This window comes from Sturnira hondurensis, unplaced genomic scaffold, assembly GCF_014824575.4.
Source record: "Sturnira hondurensis isolate 20B ecotype Veracruz unplaced genomic scaffold, ASM1482457v3 Scaffold0001872, whole genome shotgun sequence".
Lineage (NCBI taxonomy): Eukaryota > Metazoa > Chordata > Mammalia > Chiroptera > Phyllostomidae > Sturnira > Sturnira hondurensis.
Genome location: NW_028074503.1, coordinates 8,295,008 through 8,310,228, shown reverse-complemented (window position 1 = coordinate 8,310,228; position 15,221 = coordinate 8,295,008).

Genomic DNA, 15,221 nt, shown 5'->3' with positions numbered 1-15,221 from the left:
TTCAACATAGGAATTATAACTCAGAGAAACTCAGGAGAATTTTTCACATAATTTAGTCTATTATTCCTCTACTTTCTTCAGTCTTCTAAGAAAATCGTTCTTACCTAAAACTTGCTAGCACTAAGATTTGATGGCCGTAATGCATGTGAAAGTCTTTCTTAGAAAATGAACACAAAGAAAATGAAAAAGAGTGATTGACAGAAACATGAATGTAAGCGGACAGAGAATAAACTGTGAAAATACCTGTCTGGATAATCACATGACACTAAATGCTATTAAAGGTGACAATAGCTTTATCATTTATCTACACTGTCTTTTATGCAAAATGCACTCAAACTAGACCTGCAGTGACCTCTTCTTGGGGTTTTTGAATGCCTCTTGAATTTGTTTTATATTTTATTCATTTTTGTAGTGACAATGTGTCATGAGCATATGTTTGTGACATAGTCTTTCCTATAAGTTAGCTGGGCAGCTGCTCAGCTAGCCACCTGCTGAGCGGCCCAGCACCAAAGAATAGACAAGATTCAGACACAGTAACTGTGCTATTCACTCAGCTTTTAGCACTCAAAGTAGAACATCAACATACATTAATATCCTATTCACACTCTAACAATCTAAGAGAAATATAACACACACACAGAGCAATCGATGAGGGATAACAAACCCTAGCCCTTCAGTCTCAGTCTGCAAGTATGCATGGTGGGTACAGGAGTTGTCAGTGTCTTGCTAAGGAAGGATCTCTGGAGCCAGGTGGGCAGCAGGGCAGAGAAAGTCCTCAGCCCAGCAGGGCAGAGTCTCTGGCGGCAGATGCCAAGGGAGGTCAGTGTGGTGTGGAGAAGCGCTCTGGTGTGTGGAGCTTGGCTGCCTCAGCGGTGGTCTGGAACCTGCCTCAGTTGTATGTTGAAAATGGTGCACTCCACCCTTCTGGGTCTTTTTGGTAAATGTCTTGGCACCCCTGATGCCAAGTGGGGAATTTGCCCAAGAGCCCATGGGTGGTACATAGCTACTCTGCTTGACATCCCTGAGGGTAAGGGTGGAATTTCCCCAGGAGCCCATCACATGGGGGTGGGCAGGATCCTGCTCTGTAGACATGGCTACTCTGATCACATGGGCAGATATCTTAAGTGTGTCCCCTTGCGAGATGTGTCTGCTCTGACTTAGGTCATCTCCCTCTTGAATCAAAGTGCCATGGCTAACTAACAGCCATTGTGGGTGATATGCACTGCTTCATTTTATATACTTTATTCTATCTTGACCAGACCGATGCCATTTTATTAGTCCTGCTCTCCACACAGTGGGAACAGTATTTATATAATAACACAAAGATTACTGACATTTTCTGTGTGATATTTAGGTCATTCCTACAAAGTTCTCAATACTCCAGACAACTGTTAGTTTACCTATCTCAGTGTATGCATTGGGGATAAGAGCCATAGTAATAAAGGAAGAGCTTCAACAGTTTAGAAGCAACTCTTGGGCTCTCTGTTACACGAAAAGGAAATCAGTAATCAAAGGTCATCCAGCCTAAAAAATCTTATTGAGGGAAGAAAAGAGAACATGCAATTGAAGTGCTCTTGATGGTGGTTTCTCTGTCCTCCACCTATTCTATATTTTTCCTCAAAGTGTTGGATGATAAACCCCGAACTTCTTGTTTTTTAAATGAAGCTAAGTTACCCATTGAGTTTTGGTAGATATGAGGTTTCCAATCCTTCTGACTCTGCGATCTACAACCACTAGATTTTGTCTATTTTTATAAAATGTTGAACTCTTATTCATAATGAGTTCTATAGTTCCACATAGATTTGAGAACCCAAATGTCAGAGTTGTGTATAGCTTGGACATAAACAAAATCTCAGTGCTGAAAATGGACCAAAATTTTTTCAGACCTCAGAACTACATGCATACTAATATTCTCAGCATTAAGAGAGAAAAATCCAACTGATTATTAAAAAGTAGTGTTTCACAGTTGCTATCTAAAGATGGAAAGTAAAAGCTACTTTAGGAGTTTTCTGGGTCCTTATCATGATAGTCTTTAATCATGAATTGAGCAACAAGATAAAATTGATATAGAAAGACATAGTTAAGAACCTCATGAATGATACAGCATAAGAAATATAGTCAATAACATTGTAATACCAATGGTGCCAGGTAGGTACTAGAAATGTAAAGAGAGCGCTTTATAAATTATATGTTTGTCTAACCACTATATTGTACACCTGAAACTAATACAAAATAACATTAAATGCAAAGTATAATTGAAAAAAATGTTAAAGTTAATAAAAAGAATCATGTGAATGAGAAACATCTTTTGAGTCCATATGTTTTTAAAACCATTTTTGTCTATATAATGAACGTAAGAGCATGTACAATGAGAACTATTAAATTGATCTAAGTGAATAAGGTAAAAATTGAAAAGTGAATAAGGTAAAAACAATGGAAATGCTCTTTAGTAAAAGTTCACTACAGGAGGAGACACACCTGGCATGGCAAATGCACTTTGAGTCATAGGGGGCTGACACTGAGGCAAGTAAAGAAAATAGTGTTTCTAGTTGTTTGAACAAAGCATTAAACCCACTGAATATGTAAAGTTCAAAAACATGCTACCCACCAAAGGTAAGAACTGAACAACAGAATGACCTAATCTGCATTGGAATGTATCACCCATGTGGTGGAAAAACAAAGGGAGACCCAAAGTGGGAACAGTGCCTTGAGGATCAGCAAAAAATAAAAAAATAAAAAAATCAATAACAAATTTGGTGTGTGTACTAAGGGAGAAAAGTCTCTCCATTGCATTACTAAATGGGATTCAGTTCATCTGTGGGACCCAGGACTTTGTTTGGTGTGATGAATGGCATGCTATCAGTGAGCATATTTGGAATTTTCAAGATTAAATTCACCTGCAGTTTTGGGGCAGAAAGAACAGAACAGATGAGCCTTTGCAGTATTTTCCAGCTTCCTGCTCTTTTTTAGGACCATTTTCTCTAAAATACTTAATGAAAATACAAAATATATAATCTTTTGAACAAACACACTCACCTACACTTGACTTACAGTATAAAATCTAACACAGAACAGTGCATGTGCATTGATATTTAGAAAAGTTAATCCATGGTCCCCACAGCAGCAGCTGGGTACACGACATCTGTTATGACACAGAGGCAGGGCTCCATGTTCTCAATCAAATAATGCAAAGTAAATCAATGCAATTAATTGGATGCTATAGTGACAAAGAAATAGTAAGCAACCAACATCATAAGTCATAATAAATCCTCTAGGATACAGACCCAGAGCCACTGAGAGGAAATAAATCATGACTCTTGGTTATCTATAAATCACAAACAGGGATGAGAAGCACAGGAACCATTTTATATCTCTACTGTAGTCTCTTTTCTACCCTTACATCAGGGAGTTCAAAGGGAGTGTTAGCTATAATCACCTTTTAGTCTTACTGTGCTCAGACAATGTTATATAAACATGCACATTCCCTCTTTCTTATATACCTAATTATATACTGTAAATTGAACACCGAATCAGCTGGCACTCATGAATAATTCAGTCTTATTAATTCATCTATATCGAAGAGGGTAAATTATATAATTTGTGCAAGTTGACCCAATGGAACTGACTTATATTATTGATTATGTTTAACTTTGATTTTGGTATAACTAAATGCATACCCAAAATAAAACATGGTCCTGTACAAAGCAATGCCACTGTAGTATAAACATTTCAATAGGGGCATCATCATGTTAATAACAAGACAAAAAATGCGTGGCTCTTGTTGACAAGGTTAGAATGAAATCTTGTATCTTGGGTTTATTCACTTAATTTTTCATTAAACTCATTTATTCAAAAATATTTAAATTTATTGGAATACTACTCTGTTTGAAACATAGTATGAAGTGTTTCAAACATGTTTTTTCCCCTCAGGGTGTTTAGAATGTAATAGAAAAATAATATTAAAACGAATAAATTGTTATAATAAACTGTGCAGTGAGAAATAGAAACACTACCGGAGCAGTTAGGATGCTTCAAATATAGGACTTCACATGGGCGAAATACTTGTGTCACAAAAGTACGTGAAATTCCAAGCGAATTAGTACTAAAACAAAAGTAAGAGATGTGGGAAGAGGTAAGACTAGGAGAGTAAGTCCCCCTTAATGAAGAACTGTTTATTTAATTTCAGGAAACAGAGACACTGATCTAGAGGCCCTGAGAGCCAACAAAAGATTTAAAGCAAGGAAAGGACACCATGAGCCTTGTATTTAAGAAGATAAATTCTGATAACTGTACAAAATAAATAGGCGTTAGACACACTTGAAAAAAATAGCAGGAAAAATGAATGTTTCAGAAATTTACTGAAAATTATAAAATCAAAAATGAGGGAGTCACAGAGGTATTGGAGGAGGAAACAGAACCAAGAAATAGAAGAAAGTAAAGTCAATAGTAATGGAAAGGAAAGAATCAAGAATAATTCTTGCTTGCAGAGATTAGGCCTTGGCCATGTCATAGATTGCTGTGCTACCCATAAAGGTGGGAACATCAGTGACATTGCAAGTTTGGGTTAGGTAAAATCAGTCCAGCTTTAGGGCACGCTGATTTGAAGTATAAGTGGGATCTTAGGGTGCATGTACTCCACAAATAATTGAACATGTACCTGAAGCAACAAATGTGAAGTATGAAGAAAACAAATGTGTGATATCACTAATCTGCAAAGCTTAGAATTTTCCTCTAGAAACTCTCAAGAATATCCTAACGAGAGGAGGTAGATGGCTTGATTGAGTAAATTAGGATTTTTATGGTACTTAGGCAAAAAAAAATAATATAAGCAAGCCAGGAAAACTATTCAAGCAAAAATAAAAATCAAACAAACAAGCTGCAAATAAAATTTCGGTATGATTCACCACTGAGGCTGGGATTCTCAGGAAATAACTGAAGCAATGAAAATTGGAGAAGAGTGAGGAATTCAATAGCCAAAGACACAATAAAGATAAAATGCTATGTACTGAAAGTAATGAAGTGAGAAGCGGAAGTGAATGGAGGCTGTGGTTAGAGATTAATATTTTATATTTTATTATACTAGAGGTAATAAAATATGTGATGATAAAATCCAGCTGTGAACAAGGATGGTGGTCTAAAGTAGAGTGGAAGTTGAGAGAACTGGAATCCAGGAAGTCAAGCACCTATGAGAAGAAGGCATCCTGGGGTCTAGATATATATTCTTTGAGGGCATTATGGGGACTGTTTGGATTTGAAATAAAAGAAATACTATGATCCCTGTGCCCAAGGCCCTCAGCAGATAATAGTATCAAAGAATTATAGAAATGAAAATGTAAAGATAGGAAAGTTTTTTGCAAGAACTAAATGGCAAAACTCGGGAAGTAATGATGATAATGAAGAAAGAAGAGATTTCAACTATGACGGCTTGGTAAATGGAGTGGGAATAAATAAATGATATCCTCTGCAGGAAAAACTGGAAGGCACAAGGGGGGCGGGGAGTCGGATTGTATCTAAGTCCAAATGTTGAAAAAATATTTGGAAGGAACCAGAATGTTACGTGCAGCTGTGAATGGCAAATTATGAAGCAGAGAGCGCAACCATAGGGCTGAAAGAAAATAGCCAAGTCTAAATAATGAAATTTAGTGGACTATGCAAGTTTTTCCTTTAACCTAGGAACATCGCAGAGAAATTGAACATTTTGAACAACACAGTGGCGTGACTTGACTGGTAATTTAAAACATTATTTAACTTAAAACTTTAGTTAGAACAGACTGGGGGCAAATGATGCTTGTGGTAGAGAGAATAATTTAGGAGGCCATTGTAGTAAAACCAAAGGAAAGGTTTAGTCTGTCCATCTGTGATGGACAGATTTAGAGTCACAGAGCAAGATGGAGCAAAGCGGGTCAATGCAAGAGCTACTTCAGGGTGATTACTGGACAAGACTGGCATTTCAAACTCACTGTTTCTCAGAGGATAGATGAAAAATACTGAAATAATGACTCTGAGGCTAAGTTTTGTTAACAATAATTATGTAAGTTTTATATATGGATTTCCATTATCAGTTTCCTGAACCATCCTGTACCATAGAGTCTTGAAACCTAAAAAATGTAATATTTCCCAGAATCCTTTGTCAGCATGTTCCTACTTTGTATTACAACAGTGAAAATCATGCTTCCAGATTCAAAAAACAGAAGAGAAAAATACATATTTTCTTCCTTTAGAGCAGCAGATTTTCAAACTTTTTCATCTCATGGCACATATAAACTATTTACTAAAATTCTGCAGCACACCACAAAATACATATTTTACCAGTCTGACATAAAAAGCTTCAATTTTGATTCATTCACACGAGAGGGCTATTGTTGTGTTGGCTGTTGTAATTTTTTTTTATCTGACAATCTAAGGGAAAAGAGGTCAGTGCCCCAGACTGAATAGTCAGGTGCTGTATGTTTAAAAATTTTGTAAGGAACACCAGTTGTTGCTGCCTTAGAGGCTTCAAGAAAGTAGGCTAAGCCACTACCTACATGAAGCTCTCATCAGTTTCCTAAAAATCTCCCTTGATTCTGGAACTTCAATGCTTCAGGAGCCTGAGATCATTAATAGTGATTTCCCCCAACACTTGCACTTTCCAGCTACATAAAATGCAGCAGTGGTTTCCTGGCCTGTTTAGGGATAGCTGTTCATACATAAGCTTCTAATTCCCTCTGAAATACCTGGGGTGATTTCTGTTTCTATGTAAAGCCTTGACCAGTGCAGACTCTTGTAATATGAACAGTTCACATTGGTGGTACCTACATCGGGGGTTCTTGGGAACACCCAAGGTGAAAATTAAGCAAGCTTACCACAATCAAATAGAATGCACACAAAAGGTTTATTAGAGCTCAGAAACATCATCCAAAGAAAGAAAATGCTGCTCCCTAAACAAAGGCTGAGTAGAGTTTTACAGAAATTGAGGCATGAAGTCAAAGCTGCAGGCAACATTTGGTGCTTGCTCAGTACAACTACATGTTTCTTCATGGGTCCCATGTCTCATTAGCATGTTATATCTCCACCCAGGGGTCTGTTTCTTTATCATGAAAATGAAGATAAGGTCACACAGTGACCACCTGGGGCTGAACTGCACATGCTCATGCATTAGGGTTGAGAAACTCTTTGACCAGTGGATAAAGCTGTACTCCGTGGTTGCTGCCTCTGCTCTGTCTTCTTGCTAACTGCATGCAGGGTTGGAGGGGCAATCAAGTGAAATTTCAGTCTTACCAGGAGAGGCTCATCCTATCTCAGTGGGGAACTGGAATTGATGATATGATCCACTATACTTTGAAAGTAGAAATGAGACTAATGCTAATGTAAATTAAACACTAATAGACTCCAGAATGCCTGTTGTTGCCTGGAAAGAAATGTTTCTTCAAACTATGGCTTTGATAGACCAGATGATTATTGCAACAGAACTTGAGGGGGCTACTTTTGGCTATGTGGTTAGCTTACAGAAATAATTTTAAAAGCCAAAGCTTTAAATTTGGGGCTCAAGGCAAGACCAAAAAATGCAATAAGAGTCTATTACTATTTCTAAGAACCTCTAATGCCCCAGAACCTCACAGTTAATGTTAATTATAAGACCAAGGTTAACCATTCTGGGTCCAAAATTACAATTTGTTGATGTTGACAGAGTCATTCACAGACTATAAAGTTTTTTTAAAAAATGTTTTATTTATTTACCTTTAGAGAGGAAGGGAAGGAGAGAAGAGAGAAATATCAATGTATGGTTGCCTCTCATGAGTCCCCTGCTGGGAACTGGCCTGCAACCCAGGCATGTGCCCTGACTGGGAATCGAGCTGGGATCATGTGGTTCCCAGGCCTGCGCTCAATTCACTGAGCTACACCAGCCAGGGCTCAGAGACTGTAAGATTCTTATACAAAACACAAAGCACTGAATGGAGGGAAACATGACAGAGAAATTTGGAAAGGAGCTTTTAGTAAATTCCTGTGATTCTGAATATAAGGACCCCAGAATTTCACCACATCTTCCCTGCTAGCTGGGTCAGTGCATTTATATTTGTCTTAGATCAGGTTCCTCTTGTTGCAAGAGGCTATAATGAGACAATTAGCTTTATTCAAAGGGCTACTGATTCTCCTCAAGACACATGACTATCAAATTTTAGTGCCTACACACTCATTTTTTTAAAAAGAGGCCAGATCCCAGTTTATTCTAAAGAAATCCATTTCCTTCCAGCTTGCTTTGGAAGAAGAGAACCTACAAATCCAAATAATTGTAATAATTTTGTAAATTTATTTTGAAGAAAAATTGGAGAATAGGTGTGAGGGTGGACTTTAAGGAAATATACCAGAAAAGAAGAGACAATAAAATGCAGGGATTTTGATAAGCAAGCTTTGTTTCTGGTCCAGTCCACCATTGTAAGTTTATCCTGCTGACTGGATCAGGGAAGCGGAAATAACAAGTGACCTAATTGACTTGATAGGAAGCATGCTTATCCTTAAAAAAACTCAGAAGTCAGAGGCATGCCACCTTGATATTGTTATTAGTCACCTAAGGATTATCAAAATGTTGTTCCAAAATGAAAGACAAATTACTGTACTTTACTCCTCATAGCCCTGAAACAGTGATAAGACTTATTTGGACTCTTGGAATTCTGCAAGGATATACCATATTTGAGCATGCCACTCCTTACCATTTACCAAGTAGCCCAAAGCCACGGGATCTGAGTGAAAATCAGAGTAAACAAATGCTCTGCAGGTGGTAGAGACTTGACCCAAGATGTTGACCAGTTAAACCTTGCAAAGTGGAAGATTCAAAGATGCTCAAAGTGCAATATCCATCACCAATAAGGATGCAATATGTTGTCACTATACATGTGAAACAAAATATCGCCCTCTTCCACAAAGAACTATTTTCCCTTTGAGAACCAACTCCTGGATTTCTATTAACTAATTAACATATTAACTAATTTAATATTTTATTCCTCTCTTCTTCATGCATTTTATATGAAGTATGTATATAGCATTTTAATTTAGGTTTCTAATTTTTTCTTTTAAATTATAGAATATAAAAGTAGTTGGTGACTGAACAAAAAGTACAGCAACTATTATACAAAGATGGGTACAATAACTCACAAAAATTTGTGTTATTTTTTATTTTAGGGGTACAGGGATATACAGCTTCATATATATAATACTGTTAAGCCAGTTAGAGGGATACGTACTATTGCTTTTATTATTTTCTAAGAGTTGAAGTGTAAATACTTAGAAATACCTCCCAGATACCAAAATGTTGATCTCCATCTCCATGATTCTAAACTCTTCCTTGTAACACCGGATTTAGAACCCTAAAAAAATACACTTTCCAGGTTTTCTATCAGCACAAGTCTAGCTTAGATCTTGATTACAGACGTTTGTATAAAATTAGGTCAGCAGAAAGCAGAAGTAATTTTTCCCTTCAGTAGTGGCTGATATGTGTGAGATCCGGGAGTGGATGTAACTTGCAGAGGCAGCCTGGCGGTCTTCGCATCATTGCCCTCAGTTTAGCAAATAGTTGAGTTCACAGACAGTTTGCGCTTCCTGATTTCCCCCAAGCCACCAGTGGTTCCCTCTGACCTTCACTCAGCCAGCACTTTCAATGGCTTTGTAAGTGTCTAATTCCCTGTATTACATCCTTTTGTGTGCCACAATAGTTAGATTTCTGATGAAACTCTGACTTTATAATATAATAATATGGAAGAAAAGTGAACTGTAAGCAATTTTAATAAAAAATAAATAAATTTGGCTTGATAGTTGTGATATTTGGTTCTGACATCATTCTCACAAGTATATCATGTGTTCACACGTATGTTGTTCTTCATAACCATTCAGGCCTTTATGGAAAATAGATCCAAATTATATATATGATTTGGCATATATATATATTCCATATGATTTGGCATATATATATATATATATATATATAATATGATTTGCTAACTCCACATTTTTCCTTTATGGAAAATGCATCCAAATAATATGTATATATGATTTGGATCCAAATTTGAAAATGCATCCAAATCATATATATATATATATGATTTGCTAACTCCACATTTTTTCTGGGATTAAATAAAACACGACAACGGCAACTAATCAAGGAAAAAAACAGACTATTTTTGAGCAGCTGCTGAAAACACTTGACAGATTTAAAGGTCAGGCAGCAATTAACAGATATGCATGATTGTCACAAATCACTCAAAATAATATTTCTAAAATTCAGTTTCCTCATAAGCAACAGTAAGATAATACCTCACGGAGAAGGTATAAAAAATAAATGAAAGAATATGAAAGCAAATAGCATTGTTACCAGTAATTTGCAGTATGATTGATAGTTCCTGCTTTGTTATTACTATAATGTGGATTTATAATATCTTTTAACATTTTAATCATTATTTAAACAGATGTGCCTTCTAATGTGGTGATTTCCTCATGATAAATTTGTCGTAATAAAATGAGAAATGAAGAATATTTATGTAGCATTCCTTCTGGAAAGACGTTTAAAAGGAATTCTACTAATATCACCATTGGCAAATAAGAGGTTTCTGAAAATGTATTCTAAATGGCTTTCCCAGCTATTTCCATCTTGTGACAGACACCGCAAGGTGCCAGGGACGGCTGCTCTGGACTCTCATTCTCTCCACCTGGGCTTGGTGGAGAGGACAGCGGAGTAAACTAGCAGAGCACGCTGGTGAGAAAACTAGTAATGATATAGAATGTCCTCACAGTGTGTTAATGGCCAATAATCTCAAACTGGTCCTTGATGTTGCTGAATTTTCATTTTATGTTTCTCTAATCCATTTACTCTCTTCATTGGCACTGCACCCCTTTTCCTCTCGAAATTTTGACAGCATATTATTCCTCTAGAAAACTTAAGTTTTATTTAACTTAACAATATTTTGTATTATATGTAACGAGAATTTATACCAGCTGCCATCATCTCTACAGTCCTACATGCCTTCTTTCTGCTCTCCCTTTTTTTTCTTTTACAAATAAATTGTCCTTATTCCCAAGGGCAGCCTCCCCAATTTCTGTAACTAAATATTATATCTTTTGGGCTTTTTAATGATTGGAGTCCAGTACCTCTATAAATATCAACTTATCCTTCCCTATGAGATTATTTATATGAGTATATAAACATGTTCTTTTTTCTCCCATGTGAAGAAAATACCACAAACTAGGTGCCTTAAATAATGGAATTTTTTTTTTCTAAAATTCTTCAAGCTAGAAGTCTAAGTCTAGGTTATTGGCAGCACTGGTTCTTTCTAAGGGCTGGGAAAGAGACTCTGTCCCATGCCTCAGTCCTAGCTTCCGGTGGTCTGCTGCTGATCTGCTGTTCTTTGCCTGTAGACACATCGCCTCACCTCTGCTTTCATCTCCACGTGGCATTCTACCCGTGTCGTGTCTGTGCCCGCGTGTTCCCTTTTTTATAAGGACAAGGACATGTTAGATTAAGAACCCACCTTACTCTAGTATGACCTCATCCTTATTAATTACATCCACGCTGACCCTGTTTCCAGAAAAAGTCATATTATGAGGTACTAGGAGTGAAGACTTTAATATATAAGTTTTGAGGAAGCATAATTCAACCCAAGGGAAAACATTTTCTAAACACACATTGATATATATATAATCTAGATTTATGCTTTATATCATGTCTGCACATTAAAGAGTCCCTAACTTATGCCCAGGGCCAGACTTCTTTTCTGAATTCCTGATTTATATGGCCAAATATTTTCAATATTTCTACTTTGATATTTAACAAACATCTTAAACACAGGAAACAGTCTTATAAAATAAACTCATATAATGCCAAATCAGGATGGTAACAGAGGCAAGAAGGAGCACCCAGGTGCCTCCTACAGGTCTAATAATTATTCCCAGAAAACTTATTCTCCCAAAGCATCACTCCTTCCCTCCCTCAATAGTAACTAATATCCTGACTTTAATGACATTCACAGCTTTTATTTTAAATTATGCATATCTAAATAATAGAGTTTAATATTACTACTGAATTGTATAGAATTGAAATTTTACATGATGCGTTTGGCTGTGTCTTGTTCCTTTTGTGCAAAAATCCTGTCTTTAAGATTTGTTCATGTTGTTGCTTTTCACTGTTTTATTCATTGGAGAATAATGTTTCATAGTGAGACTATCTCACAATTTGTTTATCTATTCTATTATATCCAAACTTTGAGGACGTCTTCATATTTGCGCCTTTATTAGCATTGCTGTTATGGACATTCTCAAACACATATCCTGGTTCAAATGAGCATGAATTTTTATGGGCTACATGCCCGGGAATAAAGTTACAACATCATACTTATAAACTTTCATCTTCTCTTTTACTGAGGACATTATGGTAAGTGAAATAAAAAAGTAAATACTGTATAATATCATTTATATAGAGAATCTAAAAATGCAGAACTTATAAAAACACAAAGGAAGATGGGGGTTACCAGGGTCTAGGGGTAGAGGAATAGTGTAGTTATAGTTTCAGACCAAGGTGTCAAACATGAGGCCCGTGGGCAGAATCTGGCCCTCCACCTTGTTTTATCTGGCCAGGCACCTTGTTTCTACCCAGTGGCAGTGCTGAGCTCTCACTTAACAGTTAAGGAGTAGTTACAGTTATACAGTCCTCAAATTACATTCAGCCCTCGGAAGGCAACCACAAGGCTGATGCGGTTCTTGATGAAAATGAGTTTGACATTAACGAGTACAAACTTGCAAATAGCAGATAAGAGTCCTGAAGGTCTGATGTATAGTATAGTGATTTTAGACAAAAATGTTTATTATAAACATCAAATTTGCTAAGAAATTAGATCTGAATTATTGCTACCACAAAAGTATTATCATTTTGTAACATGGTAGAAGGTTTTAGCTAATGCTGCAATATATGAATGCATCAAATTAACACGTACAATTCAAAGTTTATTTGTCATTAGAAACCAGGGAGCCCACAGGGAGTGGGATGGCTCATTTAAAGTGTCAGAAGAAACAAAAGCTGTCAACTGAGACTGCTGTATTCAGGAAAACCATCCATAAAAGTGAGGCTAAATTAAGAAATTCCCAGACCAACAAAAGCTGAGGGATTCTGTCACTAGGAGCCCTGCCCTACAACAAATGGTAAAGGGAGTGTTTGGTCTGAAATAAAAGGATATCTGGGAGTAACTCAAAGTCATATGATAAAATAAATAATTATAGTAAAGGGGACTACACAGATAAATATAAAATCAGTGGTTTTGTATTTTGGTTTATATCCTCTTCTTTTCCTATATGTTTTAAAATGCATATGAATGAAACTATAACTATAAGTCTATGTTAATGGGTATATGGTGTTTAACAAAAATAACATTATAAACATTATAGGTTTATAGGTTGAGGGAAAGACCTATACTGAAGAAGAGTTTTGCATACCATTGAAGATAGGTTGGTATTAATTTAAACTGTCGTTACGGACTTAAGAAGTTAAATGTAACACCCAGGAAAACCAGTAATAATACTATACCCATAAAAGGAAATGAGAAGGGAAAAATTGGTATCTTATAAAAGTTTATTAAACAAAACAGCTCTAATGGGAAACATCAGAAAAGAAAAGAGATGTAAGACTGAGAGAGAACACATTGCAGAATGGCAGAGTAATTTGATTAATTTAAGCTTAGATATTAGCAAAATGTATTTTAAAAAACATGAGTCAGCTACATACTTTTTGCAATAAAATCACCTGAGATCCAAACACACATAGATTGAAGGTGAAAAGATAGCAAAAGGCATTTCATGTAAATAGCAACTAAAATAAAGATGGGGTGGTCATCCTAATATCATGAAAAGTACATGTTAAGAACTATCACAAGAGACAAAGAAGAATATTATATAATGATGAACATTATAAGGGCATTAGCCAGCTAGATGGTGATGATGGTATCGATTATAGATAGATAGATATAAATACATATCATTACAGCTCCCAAATATATGAAACATTTACAGAATATTTACAGTCAAAATAAGTGATTTTAACTTATTAATAATAGATACAGCCCCACTTTTAATAATAGATACAGCCCTGAGTGCTGTGGTTCAGCAGGTTGGGAATCACCCTGCAAAAAGAAAGGTCTCTGGTTTGGTTCCCTGAGTTGGATAACCGGAGTTAAAGACACAAATCTTTAGAAGTATACAAACTCACAGCACTAACTCAATAAGAAAAAAGTATGACTATAATAAGTAAAGACAATGAATTAGTCATCAAACCACCTTTCAACAAAGAAAAATTTCTGACTAAATGACTTTACTAGTGATTCTACTAAACATCTAGAAAAGAATGAACACCAATGCTTCTCAAATTTCCTTAAAATAAATTTTAAAAGGAGGAACACTTTTCTATGTAATGTGTGCAAGATTTTTCCCTTTTGGGATGATGAGAAGTATAACCAGAACTAGACAATGGTGATTTTTGCCCAATTTATAATTGTACTTAATGTCCTTGTATGACACACTTTGTATTAGTTAACATGAGAAATTTTATGTTACGTTCAATTTACCACAATAAAAAAAACTTAGAGCTTTAAATTCTAATGATTGTATATATTTTTATATCTAAAATTTATATTTAGACATTTTGTCAACTGTGAATAATCTATTTTTATTCTCCCTTTTACCTTTCCATATTTTAAATTATTTTATTTTAATACACTAAATACAAGTCTGTTAATAATAATTGTCATATCTAAAATCTTTTTATTTGATTTGACTACATAGTATATCAAATGACTATCATTTTTGTGGCCTTACTGCCTCATTGGCTTTGTGATTATTTTTATTGGTAATTCTTGTTTAAAAACATCTATATTTGTGGGAAATCCATTTGACCAAAACTGAAGTTTTGTTCCTTCAGAGAATATTTGCATTTGTTTCTGCTTGGTGCCTAGAAGAGAGAAAACACATGATCACTTCATAGGATACTTTAAACTTTATTTTCTTGTGGGGCTTTTCAGATCACATGGATTGTATGAACTTGAACCACAGAACTTCCTGAACACCAACTTACAGTTGAAATTTCTAAAATCCAAAGCTAAAATAAGCAAGCTTTCAAACATCCTATCTTTGGAAATGATTACTTTTCTGTTTCATTTTTGCCCAGTTTTACTCTTTCACTAAGATGGTTACCCATGAACCCCAGCTCTGTACGT